The sequence below is a fragment of the Bison bison genome, unplaced genomic scaffold, assembly GCF_000754665.1.
Source record: "Bison bison bison isolate TAMUID 2011002044 unplaced genomic scaffold, Bison_UMD1.0 scf7180017864263, whole genome shotgun sequence".
Taxonomy (NCBI): domain Eukaryota; kingdom Metazoa; phylum Chordata; class Mammalia; order Artiodactyla; family Bovidae; genus Bison; species Bison bison.
In genome coordinates, this window is record NW_011494835.1 from 6,738,556 (window position 1) to 6,745,720 (window position 7,165).

A 7,165-nucleotide genomic window follows, 5' to 3' on the forward strand; every position below is an offset into this window, starting at 1 on the left:
GTTTTGCAATGAAGGGCAGGTAGTCTGACCATCAAAAGTACTTTTGTGAATTAAACCAGATATTTCAAGCTAAGAAATTTAGTGCTTTTCTATGTGTGGGAAGATGCAAGAGTCTGGGCTCACTGAAATCATTTCTTTCATAGGCATCTCGGCTATCTGGGGCCAGTATCCTGCATTTTCCTCAGTGCTCACCTTAAGGAGTGGCTGCAGCCTGATGGTTGCCAGATAGCAGATATTGTTCTCCTTCCTGGTTGCCCTGGAGGGCTGGAATCACTGATGACTGTGACGTACTTGTTTATTGATATGGTAGGAAATACTCCATTTCTCACTACAATGAGAATAAGTCCCCAGTGCTGACTGCTGGCTTAGCATAGAATAGGGGTCCCAGCCCAGCTAGGGAGAACGTGAGATGAACAAAGAACTTGAGGCTGTGTTAACACAAGTTCGTGTGCCTAACACACAGTGAGACCGAACAAACTGAAATGTTGGAGTTTGAAACAGAGAAAGGTTTACTGCAGGGCCATGTAAAGAAATGAAGTGGTTCATGCTGCGAAGATCCTGGAGCTCCAAGAATGGTTTCAGCAAAGCGTTTTTTTAAAAAGGGCAGATGGTAGGGAAGCTGCAGGGTACAAGATCAACTTAAACACAATATATCCCAGATTGGCTAATGGTGAGGCAGCAGGGTGGTGTCACAGAGGTTAACCTTAGTGTCCACGAGGCCCGGGAGCATGTGCTCACGGTCATCAGGGAGTTCTTCCATTTGGTGGGGGTGGTTTTCACATCTGTAAAACAACCCAGGAAATTTGTATCAAATACTTTCACTCACTATTATCTAGGTACCTCAGGGAGGAGCTGAAGCAGAGGATATGGGGGAACGCCTGTTCTGAGAAGGCCCCTTAGGGTCTTGCTCAGTTACAACCACAGCTAAAACTCAGCCTGTCAGTTCAAGCTCTAATCCCATTTACTGGCAGAATGAGTCTTAAGGAATAATGACTGTCTCCTTTTGGAGACTGACTCATATAGAAGAGGAATTTTGGAATTAGGCTTAACTAAATCCAAGTTGCATAAACTTCTCCCACAAAATTGTCTGAAGACAATTTACTTATATTCTCTGAGTCTTAGTTTCTTTATCTCTTAAATGGACATGATGTTTCTTAGAAGATCGTTATATTAGGTAGTTGCTATCGTTGTTCAGTTGCTAAGTTGTGTCCGACTCCTTGTAACCCCATGTACTGCAGCACACTAAGCTTCCCTGTCCTTCACTATCTCTCAGAGTTTTCTTACACTCACATCCGTTGAGTTGATAATGCTATCTAACCATCTCATCCTCTGTCACACCCTGTAGTTAGGATAGGAAAAAGGAGTCCAAAATGGTAGAGAAAATGGGGCCTAAAAGGCAGACAAAGAAAGGGAAAAGATTGAGAAAAGAGACAAAGGAAGAAAATCCCAGGACAGGAATGGGAACCTCCAGAGGAAAAAACATACCCAAATATGCTCCCTTCCTGACTGGTAGTGGGTACAAGCCCTATTTTACAAAGGGCAGAAAAACAACGCTTCCCAGGTGGCACTAATGGTAAAGAATCTTCCTGCCAATGCAAGAGACGCAGGAGACACAGGTTCAATCTCTGGGTCAGGAAGATCCCTGGAGGAGGAAATGGCAATACTCCAGTATTCTTGCCTGGAGAATCCCATGGACAGAAAAGCCTGGTGGGCTATAGTCCATAGGGTGGCAAAGAGTCGGACACGACTGAGTGATGGAGCAAGCACATACAATAAGGCTCCAGGAATAGGAGATAAGAAGTATAAACACAAAAGTCAAGATGGGTCAAGGCCACTCCTACAGAGTCTGCCCACTCTCATGTCTTGGGGTTGTACTATTCCTGCCTGCTTAATAAAATTCTGCCTGTTTAAGCTTGTCTATCCCTTCAAATCTTTGCTGCAAAAACTGAGGAAAAAACTGACTTGACAATTATAAGAATCAGAAATAAAAGAGAGCTATTGTTAATATTATTTCCTCATAAATTTAAACATTTTTCTATTTAAAAAAAGAGAAAAATATTTTGTCTCTTTTTAAAACAATTTTAACATTTAAAACAGTTAAAGTATTTTGGCTTATAATACACAATGTAATAATGATAAGACTGAATTTATAATCCAAAACCATGAGAAGATTTCACAATCCTTAGGATTCTAAGGATGCTCAGGAGGACCATCTTGAAAGGCTTGGTGTTCAGCAACATGTTCTGGTAAAAGCCCAAAGGATGCCACTTTAAACCTTTCCTTTTACATGGGTAACAGCATCCAGGCTCCACTACCACAAGGGATAGAGCAAGGAAAAATGAAAAGCTGGCAGGCAGGTCCTATGTTTCTTCCTCTGGTAGGATCTCCTGAACCAAAAAGAAGTCTTCTAAATTGTCTTAGAGTGATTTTCCTGCATTTGATAGCTGAATGTTTTAACATACATGGAGTGTGACAGCACAAGGTAGGAATTTCACTGCCAAGCATTTATGGCACACAGCATGGATATGCACAGTTGATAAGCAAAGATATTCATCACAGAGTTAAATATATTATATATGTCTGCAGAATTGTTATTGTTGATGTTTTTCAGTTGCTAAGTCGTGTCAGCTCTTTTTGACCTCGTGGACTACAACATGCCAGGTTCCTCTGTCCTCCACTATCTCTTGGAGTTTGCTCAAATTCATATCCATTGAGTCAGTGAGGGTATCTAACCATTTCGTCCTCTGCTACTTCCTTGTCCTTTTAGCTTCAGTTTTTCCCAGTATCAGGGTCTTTTCCAATGAGTCTACTCTTCACATCACGTGACCAAAGTATTGGAGCTTCAGCATCAGTCCTTCCAGCGACTATTCAGCATTGATTTCCTTTAGGATTGACTAGTTTGATCTCCTTTCAGTCCAAGAGACTCTCAAGAGTCTTCTCTAGGACCACAATTCGAAAGCATCAATTCTTTAGCACTCAGCCCTCTTTATGGTCAAATTTTCACATCTATACATGACTACTGAAAAAAAAAAAAATAGCTTTGACTACACAGATATTTGTCAGCAAAGTAATATCTCTACTTTTTAATATGCTGCCTAGGTTTGCCATAGCTTTCCTTCCAAGGAGCAAGCATCTTTTAATTTCATGGCTGCAGTCACTGTTTGCAGTGATTTTGGAGCCCAAGAAAATAAAGTCTGTCACTTTTCCACTTTTTCCCCATCTATTTGCCATGAAACAATGGAACCAGTGCCATTATCTTAGTTTGTTTTTTTTTTTTAATGTTTTAAACCAGTTTTTTCACTCTCTTCTTTAGCCTTCATAAGAGGCTCTTTAGTTTCTCTTCACGTTCTGCCATAAGGGTGGTGTCATCTGCACGTCTGAGATTATTGATATTTCTCCCTGAAACCTCAATTCCAGCTTGTGCTTCATCCAGCCTGGCCTTTTGCTGGATGTACTCTGCATATAAGTTAAATAAGCAGGGTGACAATATACAGCCTTGACATAGTCCTTTCCTGATTTGGAACCAGTCTGTTGTTCCATGTCCAGTTATAACTGTTGCTTCTTGACCTGCATACAGATTTCTCAGGAGGCAGGTCAGGTGGTTTGGAACTCCCATCTCTTGAAGAATTTTCCACAGTTTGTTGTGATCCACACAGTCAGTCTTAGGCATAAGCAGTGAAGCAGAAGTAGATGTTTTTCTGGAATTCCCTTCTTTTTCCAAGATCCAACATTTGTTAGCAATTTGATCTCTGGTTCTTCTACCTTTTCTAAACCTAGCTTGTACATCTGGAAGTTCTCTGTTTACATACTGCTGAATCCAAGCTTGAAAGATTTTGAGCATGACCTTGCTAGCATGTGAAAAGAACACGATTGTACAGTAGTTTGAAGATTCTTTGGCATTGTCTTTCCTTGGGATTGGAACTTTTCCAATGTTATGTCCACAGAGAATGGGGGAAAATACTGAATAGTTGTTAAAATGGTAGGTAGATTTATAATTCTAACATGAAATAATATTTGGAACACATTACATTTTAAATATGTTTCAGAAGAGTAGTTAAATTGAATCCTGTTTGTGTACAGGGAAAAGGTTAGACCTATTGAGCAGGAACAACTAACTTCTCACTAAAAATGTTTATTCCCTTCTTCTTCCTGGAGCTGTTCAAAAGGCGTCCTGTGTTTTATACAATTAAGTTAATAAACAGCCCTAGGAATAGGTACTCATTATCTCTATTTTATGCATGAGGAACCTGAGGCACAGAGATGGTAAATAAGTTTCCCAAGGTCACCCAGGTAGTGAGTGGTGTAGTGAAGTCATGTAGTTCTAGCCAGTGAAATGTGAACAAAGGTGTAAACGTGCTCTACTCCCAAACAAAGCCCATAAAAGTCTTTCCTCATTGTCTCCTCCATGACCCTATCCAGTTGACCTGGCTAAAAACCATACCTGCCAGAGATGCTCAGAGGGCTCGAATGTACCTGTGTGCACCAGGACCCAGAAACCACACAGAGACTGAGACAGAACTGTGTTTGAGTGTCTCCTGCAGAGACACGGGTCAGCAGTGGACTGCAGGGGCAGGGGCTCGGGGTGCAGCAGCCCTGGGTGTGGCATAGCCCCCGTGGAGGAGGTCGCCACTAACCGCATCATAGAGCTGCCAGAACTGACACAGGACTGGGGAAACAGTGTCTTAGGGGCACAAACAAAAGCTTGTGTGCACCAGGACCCAGGAGAAAGGATCAGTGACCCCAGAAGAGACTGAGCCACACTTGCCTGTGAGTGTCCAGGAGTCTCTGGCAGAGATGTGGGTTGGCAGTGGTCTGTTGCAGGGTTGGGGGCATTGAGTTTAGCAGTGTGTGCACGGGACCTTTGGAAGGAGGTCACCATTATCTTCATTACCACCACTATAGTTTGGCATCAGGTCAAATAACAGGGAGGGAACACAGCCCCTCCCATCAACAGAAAATTGGATTAAAGATTTATTGAGCATAGCCCTGCCCATCAGAACAAGACCCACTTTCCCCCCAATCATTCTCTCCCATAAGGAAGCTTCAATAAGCCTCTTATCCTCCTCCATCAGAGGGCAGACAGACTGAAAACCTCAGTCACAGAAAACTAACCAATCTAATCACGTGGACCACAGCCTTGTCTAACTCAGTGAAACTATGAGCCATGCCATGTAGGGCCACTCAAGACAGATGGGTCATGGTGGAGAGTTCTGACAAAACGTGGTCCACTGGAGAAGCAAATGGCAAACCATTCAGTATTCTTGCCTTCAGAACCCCATGAACAGTATGAAAAGGCAAAAAGGATACTGAATGAAGAACTCCCTAGGTTGACTGGTGCCCAATATGCTACTGGAGATCAGTGGAGAAATAACTCCAGAAAGAATGAAAAGACAGACCCAAAGCAAAAACAACACACAGTTGTGGATGTGACTGGTGATGGAAGTAAAGTCCAATCTGTAAAGAGCAATACTGCATAGGAACATGGAATGTTAGGTCCATGAATCAAGGCAAATTGGAAGTGGTCAAACAGGAGATGGCAGGGGTGAACATTGACATTTTAGGAATCGGTGAACTAAAATGGACTGGAATGGGTAAATTTAACTCAGATGACCATTATATCTACTAGGTGGGGAAGAATCCCTTAGAAGAAATGGAGTAGCCATCATAGTCAACAAAAGAGTCCGGAATGCAGTACCTGGATGCAATCCCAAAAATGACAGAATGATCTCTGTTTGTTTCCAAGGCAAAGCATTCAATAGCACAGTAATCTGAGTCTATGCCCTGACCAGTAATGCTAAAGAAGCTGAAGTTGAACGGTTCTATGAAAACCTACAAGATCTTTTAGAACTAACAACCAAAAAAAGATGTCCTTTTCATTATAGGGGACTGGAATGCAAAAGTAGAAAGTCAAGAAAAACCTGGAGTAACAGGCAAATTTGTCCTTGGAGTACAGAATGAAACAAGGCAAAGGCTAATAGAGTTTTGCCAAGAGAATGCACTGGTCATAGCAAACACCCTCTTCCAACAACACAAGAGAAGACTCTACATATGGACATCACCAGATGGCCAACACTGAAATCAGATTGCTTATATTCTTTGTAGCCAATAATGGAGAAGTTCTATACAGTCTGCAAAATACAAGACTGGGAGCAAACACTCTCTGACATACATCACAGCAGGATCCTCTATGACCCACCTCCCAGAATATTGGAAATAAAAGCAAAAATAAACAAATGGGACCTAATTAACCTTAAAAGCTTCTGCACATCAAAGGAAACTATTAGCAAGGTGAAAAGACAGCCTTCAGAATGGGAGAAAATAATAGCAAATGAAGCAACCGACAAACAACTAATCTCAAAAATATACAAGCAACTCCTACAGCTCAACTCCAGAAAAATAAACGACCCAATCAAAAAATGGGCCAAAGAACTAAATAGACATTTCTCCAAAGAAGACATACAGATGGCTAACAAACACATGAAAAGATGCTCAACATCACTCATTATCAGAGAAATGCAAATCAAAACCACTATGAGGTACCATTTCACACCAGTCAGAATGGCTGCGATCCAAAAGTCTACAAATAATAAATGCTGGAGAGGGTGTGGAGAAAAGGGAACCCTCTTACACTGTTGGTGGGAATGCAAACCAGTACAGCCACTATGGAGAACAGTGTGGAGATTCCTTAAAAAACTGGAAATAGAACTGCCTTATGATCCAGCAATCTCACTGCTGGGCATACACACTGAGGAACCCAGAAGGGAAAGAGACACGTGTACCCCAATGTTCATCGCAGCACTGTTTATAATAGCCAGGACATGGAAGCAACCTAGATGTCCATCAGCAGATGAATGGATAAGAAAGCAGTGGTACATATACACAATGGAGTATTACTCAGCCATTAAAAAGAATACATTTGAATCAGTTCTAATGAGGTGGATGAAACTGGAGCCTATTATACAGAGTGAAGTAAGCCAGAAGGAAAAACATAAATACAGTATACTAATGCATATATATGGAATTTAGAAAGATGGTAACAATAACCCTGTGTACGAGACAGCAAAAGAGACACTGATGTATAGAACAGTCTTATGGACTCTGTGGGAGACGGAGAGGGTGGGAAGATTTGGGAGAATGACATTGAAACATGTAAAATATCATGTAA